At 32.2% G+C, this 11656-nt stretch overlaps 1 long non-coding RNA gene across 2 annotated transcripts in view; it reads left to right on the top strand.

The window, feature by feature from the left end:
* Window positions 1-2444, top strand: part of LOC111194515 (uncharacterized) — a 56885-nt gene extending 54441 nt beyond the window's left edge. For both annotated transcript variants that reach the window (XR_002651116.2, XR_007438896.1), the window contains one exon: window positions 909-2444. This is a non-coding gene — a long non-coding RNA (uncharacterized LOC111194515). The remainder of the gene's footprint in view (window positions 1-908) is intronic.
* Window positions 2445-11656: the final 9212 nt, after the last annotated feature.

The raw sequence follows: 11656 nt of genomic DNA on the forward strand, positions 1-11656 counted from the left end.
TAATATTAAATATACTCTGTTAAAATATTGTGTTAAACACAAATACCATCATTTGAACACCTAAATGTTTTACAACATATGAAAACTCTTGGTGCCCTTTGAACATTTTGTGAAAAAAGGGACAAAAAAATAGAAATTATACAAATTGCAAATAGTTGAGAACAGTGTTTGCTTTTGATACAATAAAATAAAAAATAAGGAAACAGATTAAACACACACAGATCATTGTGTTTAAATTATTAGTGCTGTCCACATTGACGCACTAATGCACACAATTAATCTGGACAATTTAATGCATTTTTTATGCATTTTTAACACAAATTAATAATTTTACCAAGTTCGGCCCCACCTCCCACCCATAATTTACTCATTTTAAAGAAAAGAGATTGGTTATGTATTAATTTAGCAAATTATTATGGCATTGCTACTGCTAAATTCAGAAGAGAGATTACTCTTTATTTGTGCTGAATTATGGATTAAATCTCATAATTAACTCTGTTTTGCACCTCCTCTCTCTCTCTCTCTCTCTCTCTCTCTCTCTCTCACACACACACACACACACACACACACACACACTTACACACACTTACACACAGTTGCTGTTTCTGTGAAGCATATAGTTCCCATAGCTCCTGACCTACCTGTCTAATTATTTTGTTTTAAACATTTTAATAGATATTATTAAGGGTTCAGTGTCAAAAAGAAAAAAATGTGATTAATCACAATTAATCTCAGCGAATTGCGCAACTAATTAGTTCATTTTTAGTTTGAATACTATTTGGAGGACTAAGTTATTGCAGGGCCAAATACTGTATAAACTCGCCTGTCTGGGGCACTATATATATATAAACTAATTAGTACTTTTTAATGTATTAAAACACATTCTGTTTCTCTCTCTGTTCTTACAGTTCATTTCACTGTTCGGACGCAGAATAAATGAGGACAAAGCCGACTGAATGATTCCTCCGGTGAGGCCAAAACAGCATCCCTCTGAAGACATGACATCGCACAGCTCTCACTCAGGTCCAGCTCTGAGAGAAGAAGAGGAAAACATCAGAATTTCACAGCAGGACTGTGTAGTGTAGAATGGTGGTTGTGAATTACACACAAGCTGAAAAAATGAGTTTCTGTTGAACTTGTTACCTTTGCTCCTGAGTTCCTTTTGATTTAAACCAAATCCTAAAGGCCTTCATGGCTTTTCTTTTTTTTGTATTGTAAATGCCAAAGGAGAGGACTGAGCACTGTCTATACAAAAGGTAAGTACACAAAAAATAAGGTAAGTGAAAAACACACATAAATATGCTGTAAGAATATATTTTTATTGTTAATGAATTTGTAATGTTCAAAATTCATTGCTAACCATGGTTTAAATTAGGGATGCACTGAATATTTGGCAACTGAAAATATTTCGCAGAACATGGACAAATGTACCAAATAATTCATACTAAACAATGATCCATTTATTTTAAATCATATTTCAATATTAGAATTTTTTTTTCTGAAAACAAAAATTGCATATGTATGCACATTTCATAGGAAGTGAGAGACAGAGCTGGGATATAAAACTCAGTTTTATGTTCATTATGTTCTGCTCACTTACAATTAACTAAATAATGTTCAATATCAGTCATCATTCTTAGCATCAGTTAACTAAGTAATATCTCTTCATGAACGAGCTGTTTTCCACCTGAAAGATGCAAGCAGTACAGGAATAGCATAGTGACATCATCGGCTGCCTTTCTCTGTGTATATTTCACACAAATGTGACTTGGATAGCACTGCTAAGGTATATTTACAATTAGAATAACACTGCTAAGGTAAATTCATGAGTAGAATAGCACCACTGAGATAAATTAATGATGAGAATAGCACTGCTGAGGCACATTTTGTATTAGAGTAACACTGCTAAGGTAAATTCATAATTAGAATAGCACTGCTGAGGTTAATTCATGATTAGAATAGCACCGCTGAGAAGTTTATAGTGTGGTTTTGCTGCTGTTTTTCTCTGTTGGGATATTTACGGAAATGTTTAGTAAATGTTTTTAAATGGTAGTTTTGTAATTACATTTAGGTTAATAAAGTAAATCACTGTTAATTGTCAAAGGTAAAAAAAAAAAAAAAAAAAAAAAACACCTGTGCAACCTATGAAACGTTGCCAAATGTTTTGTCTTAATATGGTCTCGGCCCAAATTTCTCCGATTTCAGTGCATCCCTAGTTTTTATACCTCTTATAGAGCTAGTAACCACATAACACTTATCCAACACAGTTACTGGTAACTTTAAAAATGCACCCAAGCACGCAAAGAAATCATGTTTTATATGATTCATATATTTCTAGATCTTTTTAGTCAGCGCTTGTCACACATCACAAGTAAAAGCTTCAAGCCTCTGTTTCATTTTGGTCTTAAAGTGATTTTCAATAAAGCTCTGATTGAAGTATTCTACAGTCTGTGTGTGTATCTGTTCGTTTGAATAAAAGGCCATATGTAATGGGAAATATAAGTATATGAAAAAGGTGGTTGGGTGGTCTGATGACTATAATCATTCCGGTGTAAATGGCAGCCAAGTGTGTATCAAATTGGAATGGATATACAGCATGTTGTATGTATTATGTAAATCCTGTAATGCACCCTACAGTGTATGAGTGTGTATGTGGTGTGTGTATAGAGAGAGAGAAACAGAGAGAGAGAGAGAGAGAGAGAGAGAGAGAGAGAGAGGGAGGAGATGAATATGCGTTGAATCACACTTGTTCAGGCCCACTGCTCTCCTCTTGGGTGGGCTTGCTTGCTAAATAGGCTCAAAGTGCACTGAACTGGTTGAGTGGGGTAAGCACTTGCATCTGGTTTAAGACACGCACACAGGCGACACACACCCCACATTAAAAGACAGAGCGTGAATCGCCACACTTGGTCTACTCTGGTTAATCTTGTTAGGCCTTGAGTGCCGGTGTTCGCCCGAACACGCTTTATTTATCCAGACTGAATTAAAGCGGCCGGGCCTCTGAAATAAGCGGCGCCGGGCGAAGTTTGATCTAACTTTTTAATGGGCTGATTTGATTAGCAACAGAAAGGCTTTAGGCCTGTTTGATCAACTCCAAAGTAATCATAGAGTTGAAAGGAGCACAAATAATAGCTAGATGTGCACCTTCTGGAAAAAAAAAGAAAAAAGAAAAGATCCACATGTTTCTAAAGGATTCCTCATATCCTAAACTAAGTTGTAAGTGTTTTCCCTGCTCCCGACACATCTGATCCAAATAATCAGCTCATTAACATATCATAAATATCTTTTAAAGTCTACTAGCTACACTCTAAAAAACAGAGGTACGATATGAGTACTTTTTTGTACTCGAAGGTACATTCTTTATAATTGTACCCTCAAAGGTACAATATTGATCTTTACAGGGTCAGATTTGTTCCCTCTGAAGTACAAAGTCATTTCTAACAGCAATAAGTACAGATTTGTACCATTTAACCAGCCAAAAGGTACATTCAGTATTCTGCATCACTGTACTAATAAACAGTATATATTTAAATTGCACATTTTTTATTTGAAAGCCAGACAATTTTGTATCATCAAGTTTTTGAGCCATTTTTAGTTGATGTCAATGTTTATAATCTTTATAATCTTTACTGGCACAAAAACCATGGGTACAAAAAAGGACTTTCACTGAAAGGTACTTTTTTGAACCTTAATATAAGGTACAGCCCCAGCGACAAGCTTTGTACTCTTTTAAGTACAAATCTGTACTTATATTTCTTAGAGTGTACTATACTTTACAAAAAACATCATTTTATATATAAAATATTATAGCTAGGGCTGCAACGATTAGTTGATATAATCGACTACAAATTGAATTGTCGACTAATCGTTCATTTGTAACAGTACTGCAATTAAACAAAGTGCTAGGGATCGAAACGCAATGGAAGATGGGTAAATGGCTCACTCACACAGTTTACACAGTTTAAACTTATTCTGTGTCTCCAAAAGTGCCCAAACTCATTAGATTACATATTTAATCAATAAATATCAGTAATTCCCACATTTTAACAATCTACACATTTAAATGCCTTTAAAATCTCATGTTCTATGAGATTTGATTTTACACTGTTTCTATTGTTTTTAGAGATGAAGGACATGCCAGAAATATTTGCTGACTAATCGACTAATCAAAAAAAGGAAAAAAAAAATCATCAGATTAGTCAACCAAAGTAATCTTTAGTTGCAGCTCTTATTATCCTGCCCAACTGTCCAATAAAAAACAAGCATCTCCAAAACAGTATCATTACAGCAGAGAAAAAAAAACCTTCTAAACTTTCAAAGGAAGTCAATGTAAAAAAAAAAAAAAAGATTTTTCAGGTTATTTTTAAGCATTTCTATTGGTCCATTCATCAAGAAATACAGTTGGCACAGTGTAAGGGACAGTTTGTCTGTTCAAGTTATGTACTAAAGTAAAAAGCAACAAAAAGAGATACTTGTTTTTCATTGGACAGCGCCGATATATAGTATAATACTATTATATCAAAAACCTTGTATTTTTAAACAAATATTTAAAAAAAGGCTTGTCTTTACAAGGAGAGCTCATTATTGTGAATGAGGCAGAATGTTAACGTTGTTTTAAAACAGTATTTGTTCGATTTTCCATGGTTTATTTATTAAGGATATCTAAAGTTGTTTTTATATTTCAATTCAAATGTTGTTATAAAGTTCTTTGCTCTTTAGCAGGGTGTATTTACTTTATGGTTCATATTTATTATATATGTAAGAGCTACAATATCATTATGTTGGTGTATAAAATGGCTTTAAAGATTACCATACTAATTTTGGGACAATATATCATCCAAACCAAAATGTATATAAAAATAATTAAGTTATTGTAATAGGCCTATTTAAAATATAATCTTTTAAAACTCAAAAAGGGAAAAATAAAATGTTTCATTTGATATTTGAGTGAATGTCTGGGGAAGAGAAGAGAAAACACCAGAAGAACATTTGGACACATCTCTTCTCATTCAATGTATTTTTATTCTTTTTATGATTTTTTTTACATTGTAAATTTAATATTGAAGTTATTAAAGCTATACAGGCACCAAAAGTGTTACACAATACACCACAATACTGGATTGTTTATTTGTATGTGGTATGACGTTAATATTCATTCTTCAAAATTATTAATATCAAATACAGAACATAGTAAACTTTCACTGACTTCTTTAAATAAACTGATATGTTTTGGAGATAATTCTTAATAAAACACAAGATACATATATACAAACAGTATCTGTCAAAAGTTTGGACACACAACGTGTTTTCTTTTTTTTATGATTTTTTAAATTTTAAATTTAATATTGAAGACTATACTAAAGCTCTACAGGAACACATTGGGAATTATTCTGTCAACAAATGAAAGTTTTAAACGAACCAGAATATGTTTTATACTTTAGATTCTTCTAAGTATCACATTTATCTTTGAGGACAGATCTGCACACTCTTGGTATTTTAATCTCAGTGTCTTCATGAGGGAGAGTCACCTGGAATAGGTTTCTCAGCGTCTTGAAGGAAGGAGTTCCTGGAGGTGCTGAACAATAGTTGCTGCTTTTCTTTCACGCTGTGAAGCTCCAGCTCATCCCAATTAAATAACCTCAAATCACCATCTCAGTTCATCAGGTTTAGATCAGGGGGTTAATGTGGAGGACTTTTTTTTTAACTGTTTACTACGTAATTCCATAATATGTGTCCCTTAATTTTTTTTTCATGTCTTTAATATTAATCTACAATGCAGAAAATACATTAAATAAAGAAATAAAAAACAGTGAACAGTGAACGAGAAGAGGTGTGTCCAAACGTTTTACTTGTACTGTACAGCTGACCTAAATATAAAAACGCAATTTTTGTAAATAAATACTGTCTAGAAAAAAATATAACATGTTCAGTAATTACCTAAATGTTTTTTTTTATTACTTAGAGTAAGAAAAAAGGTCCTTACCGTTGGTTGTAACGTTACCCTGACACATTTCCACTGCATTAGCTGCAGCTTAATGTATTTATAGGGACTTTTATTTAGATATCAGGGCTTTTATTGACTAAAATAACAATAATTAGGGCTCTTTTTCTTTACAAAAAAATCGTTTAAAATAACATTAATTAAAATATGAAAAAGCACAGTCGTTGCACTTCTGTGTTTAAAAATCAGCCATTTTAAATACATATTTCCTTAAATAAATTATTTAAATAATTATTTTTCTAATTAATAAAAAATTAATTAAAAAGATTGTTTTCTTTAAGATTTATGTATATATATATATATATATATATATATATATATATATATATATATATATATATACATATTTTTTACATTAGACACTAATATAAAATGAATGGATTAGCACATTTGCCTTAACCTGTATTCTCCCTGATATATGAACAAACGCAGAATTTATCACAAACAACAATATATTTTTTGTGTATTATTTGCTTTTAAATAACTCAAATAAAAAAATAAAAAAATATATAATATTTATTTTTTTCACACCCAGTTCAACACCATTAACTCTACTATAAGCACAATCAAACACTAAGCAACACTATTGCTACTGGCCTTTCATATGGGCAAAATGGAGACTGTTTACCTCCCTGCTTTGGCCACTCCCTTTAATAAACCCCTCCAATCCCATACGTTCCATCTTTTTACATCACTTCCTGTGCAATAGAATGAACCAATAAATCAGAACACGTGTTACAGTATAGTATAAAGAGGTGCAGTACTTGAGGCATTGGTATAATTGAAAGATCACATGTATTTAGCTATTGATAATACAGTAATTGATAATGGTTATGATGCCAGTTTAAAACTGACCAATGACCATCTTACATCTTATATATATATATATATATATATATATATATATATATATATATATATATATATATATATATATATATATAGTGTCCAAATGCCTTTGAACATGCCTAATTTAAATATCTAAATATCTACATCTCTGAATGCCAGGTAATCAGGAAAAGGCCTTCACAATACCAGCATCTGCAGAATAATGTTAACTGCAAACTAAAGGCTAATGTATATATCGAATAAATCTATATCATATTCAATTAGTTTTGTGTCATTATTATATATTATGTTAAAATGGGATGTACAATAAATGTATAATAGAATAATATATATTTTAAAAAGCATAGCATACCTTTTGATAACGCATTCATTCCCTTTTGATAAAATGCGGCCTATTCGATAGCTTGGGGAGGATGAGATGGCGTATGTGTTTATGTGAGTGTGTGTGTGTGTGTGTGTGTGCCAGCATCAACCTGGCATTTACAACCGTTGTCGTAAATTATTCATGAGAAATTTGAATACATGCAAATACATTTTCCCTTCTTCTGGCACTGGTCCAAGTACCTATGGCAACCGCATCCTCCAGCTCCACCCACTGTTGTGCCCTGTGGTGTGTGTGTGTGTGTGTGTGTGTAAAGCCAACCCCCTCAACACAACACAATAACAGCTTCTATTTCAACACATTTTATATGTCCCTGAATATTATGTGTATTTTTGTTTATATTATTTATTTTTTATTAAGTATTATTCTTTATTAAATATAATTGTATTTGTATTCTTTCTTTCAATCCCTGATTCTTGTACGTGCTTGACTATATTGAAAATAAAGGGCATCCTCAATCCTCAGTCCTGTATCTCTGAGTCACAATAAAAGGATGGTTGATTGATTTCAGCAAATAATAAAAACGAGCTGTTTGTAAAATGTGCTAATATATTTTTTTTGCAATAAAATGCATTTCTATTAATACACCACTAACACATCTCCATATGGGCTCGATAATAAAAGCTGCTGTAGGAGCGAGCACATTCGCTGACCACATTAAAGCTGAGCAGACAGAGTTTCAGTAGGAACACATGGCACGTCCTGCCTGTACAATGAAAATGGGCTCTGAAAGCAAACTGAACACAATGGCATATTATAGGAACTACTTCTACTACTAATCAATCTATATTAATAATAAACTTATATATTATCATTATTATATGAAAACTCTCACATGATTAAAAAAAAACAGCCAGAACATTAGGCCAGTATGACCAGTATTCAGCACAAGTCTATATGAAGGTCAAGTTCAGGTCACAGGCAGAAACACAGGGGCGCATTCATGTTTGCTGTTAAGCAGCACCACCTACTGACTCACTGAAGAACATTTGATAGAGAAAGGGTTTTAGCATTATCAGAAGCTAATGGAGATAACAATGGGAGATGACTTATTTTATATTTTGAGTTATCCCTATTTAAGCTTTGAATGGTGAACATTTTTTTATATTTACAGAAAGGTGGATCTGTAAGGCAAATATTAATATATACAGCTCTGGACAAAAATAAGAGATCACTTCAGTTTCTGAATCATTTCTCTAATTCTGACTGTTTAACCCTTTTTGTCTACAGAATAATTCAGCATGTGTTCCGGTATATCTTTAATATCGTCTTCAATATTAAATTTACAAAGTAAAAAGACATTTGTAAAAAGAAACACATTGAATGAGAAGAGGTATGTCCAAACCTGTGACTGGTATATACAAAAAAAAAAAAAAAAAGTGTTGAAGAATTGGGTGGTACTTATTGTGGTATTCTAGTATTCTAGTAAAAAAAAAAAGAATAAAATTTTAAATAAATTAAAAGTCAGCCAAATACTATTTTTAAAGATGTAACATGTTTTAAATAATATAAAATTGATTCAAATATCACAATTTCCACCGATTATTTGGAAATGAGTAGGGCTGCATAGTGTTGCTTAACATCCAAAATATCTTGTATTTTCATAAAACCTTAAATAAAAACGACTCTAAAAATCTTTTATATAATATTTATTATTATACCTCTAAAAGGAATAATTTGAATGGTATTTAGTTGTTGTCAAAACAAATAAAATATAAATTAAACCACTGATTCACATTTGATTTTAGTTTAAAGCAATACACTTGGTATACATTTTATACTATTTGACTGATGCTCTTATCGAAAGTGACTTACAGAGGTGGACCAATGTAGTGTTAGGAGTCTTGCCCAAGGGCTCTTATTGTTATATAGTGCAGCATGCAGTCACCCAGACCTGGAATTGTATCACAGTCTCCTACATGATGTGGTAGCTCACGAGCAGACAATGGTGTTATATACTGCACCACACCAACCACAACCACACTTATATTATAAATATAAAAATGATTTTGAGGTTCTTTAGTAAAGCTATCAGCTCTGTATAAAACCCTGCATGATATTAGGAGACTACGATTCTTTTTTACAATTAGAAAATTAAAATAATTAAGAAAAGGTTTACATTAGATTTATAGAATTTATTGTGTAAATTTGACATAGTAAAGCTTCTTTCTGTTGCCAATACAAGTGCTTTTAATGCTTGCCAAATGCAAATAAGTCAATTCAGATGCACATTAATTTTATTAAAATGATCTGAATGTTTACTACTATAATTAATCTGAGAGGCCAACAAATCTGTTTAACTTAACTATGGTCAAGTGGTGCCATCTAGTGGATGGGAGAGTCTTTTATCAAAGCAATTTGTGTAGAGAGGTTTTACCAATAGATCAGGACAGCAGCACAAAAACATGAACTGCAAAATCCCAAATAAAAATATTGTCATTTAGAGCAACAAGTTCATATTTATTAAGTTTTAAGAGTAATTAAATGAATATTTGGTGGAATAACCCTGGTTTTTAATCACAGTTGGGACATCTTGGCATGTTCTCCTCCACCAGTCTTGCACACTGCTTTTGGATAACTTTATGCTACTCACTCCTGGTGCAAAAAATCAAGCAGTTCAGTTTGGTTTGATGGGTTGTGATCATCGATCTTCCTTAATTTGGTAAAATCAAAGAATCTCATCATTTTTAAGTGGTCTCTTATTTTTTTCCCCCAGAGTTGTTAATAGTTTATAGAGAAGAGACCATAAAATCATGAAGAAAAACCAGGATACATTTATGATAATACCCTAAATAAACAGGCATCACAATCCTTTTGAACACTTACTAATTCATATTAATAAATAAAATAAACCATAAAATATTCAAATGTAGAACTGTGCACAGTGCAGTTCATTTCAATGGAGAAAACACACAAACACAGAGGGACTGCAATCTCATTAGTTTAATGTACATTCACTTGGCACAATACCGTAAAACTTACAAAACTAGAGATGAGATCAGAAGCCTCAATATCAGTCATCTTAGTTAAAGAGACTAGATCAGTTTACATGGAAAACCACGGACACCGAAAACGACAGCGTTATAATAGCAGGACGAAAACGACCAACATCACAGTCGAGTGCTGGGAACAGTTTCACTGTGAATCATCTGCATCCTCAGAAAGTGTCATTCCAGTAGTTATAACGTGTTTCCAAAGCATTACATACAACTGTAATGATGACCAGCTCAGGATATTAATATTGTTGTTCAGTAGGCCTATTACATTTAAAGATTAAAAGACAAGAACAGAAACAGAACGAAACGAAACCAAACGAAACACATACCAAACAATGCCATTACACCAGATAAAACAGGTCCACAATTCAATTCATTCAAACATTCATGAACTTTATGTGCTTTGGCATAGAGTGATTGTCTGATAGTAGACTAGTACTAGTACATGTTGGAGGAAGCATGTTTTTTTTTTTTTTTTTTTTCATTCTAATTCATTAATTTCTTTCATTTCATTCATTTAAAGCAATCACATTACATTTCATTATATTTCAATTACAAACATTCAACTCCGACCTCCCTATACATATACATATATATTACATATATATTATATATATTATATATATATATATATATATATATATATATATATATATACTATATATATATTTGTGCGAATGAGACAAGGGCATGGTCAAGGCTCAGAGTACCAGTCACAACACATCATACTATATCATCATATTAATACTCATCTCCACTGAGAACGGCAGTGGATTACGATTATTGACGGATTATTCACTGATTTATGGATATGGATATGCTAATACTTCACAATAATAACACTCCATCCACATCAGAAAGCTGAGATGATCATATTTAGTTAGTCAGTCAGTCAGTCAGTCGTATGTATAAAAGATCTGTTAAGTAAAGTAGTTTGACCAAGAAATACTGAATAAAATACCAGAAATCTGCACAGTAATCATTAATCATGCAGTTTATTTAATACAGAATACCACCAGCTTATACCTATTGCACTATTAGTGACAGGTCCACAATGCATGGTACTGGTACTGGTCACATGGTACTGCAGGTACTGTGAGTGTGATGTGTCACATCACACAATAGGCCTGTTACAATAAATTACTGTAATTACTGTAATATACATAGCATAACATTATGATCACCGTGATCTGTGTTTGCAGACCTACTATCCACTAACCTGTTGTAGAAGTACTTTACAGACTGTAGTTCTGTATCTGTTTCTCTGTATACTTTATTATTATATTATTTTCACCCTGTTCTTCAATACTCAGGACCCTACAGGAGAGAAAACCACCACAGAGCAGCTATTATTATTTGAGACGTGGGTTAGAATGTGTTCTGGTACAGTGAGTGGATTAGACACTGCAACAGTGCTGCTGGAGTTTT

The sequence above is a fragment of the Astyanax mexicanus genome, chromosome 4, assembly GCF_023375975.1.
Source record: "Astyanax mexicanus isolate ESR-SI-001 chromosome 4, AstMex3_surface, whole genome shotgun sequence".
NCBI classification, from domain to species: domain Eukaryota; kingdom Metazoa; phylum Chordata; class Actinopteri; order Characiformes; family Acestrorhamphidae; genus Astyanax; species Astyanax mexicanus.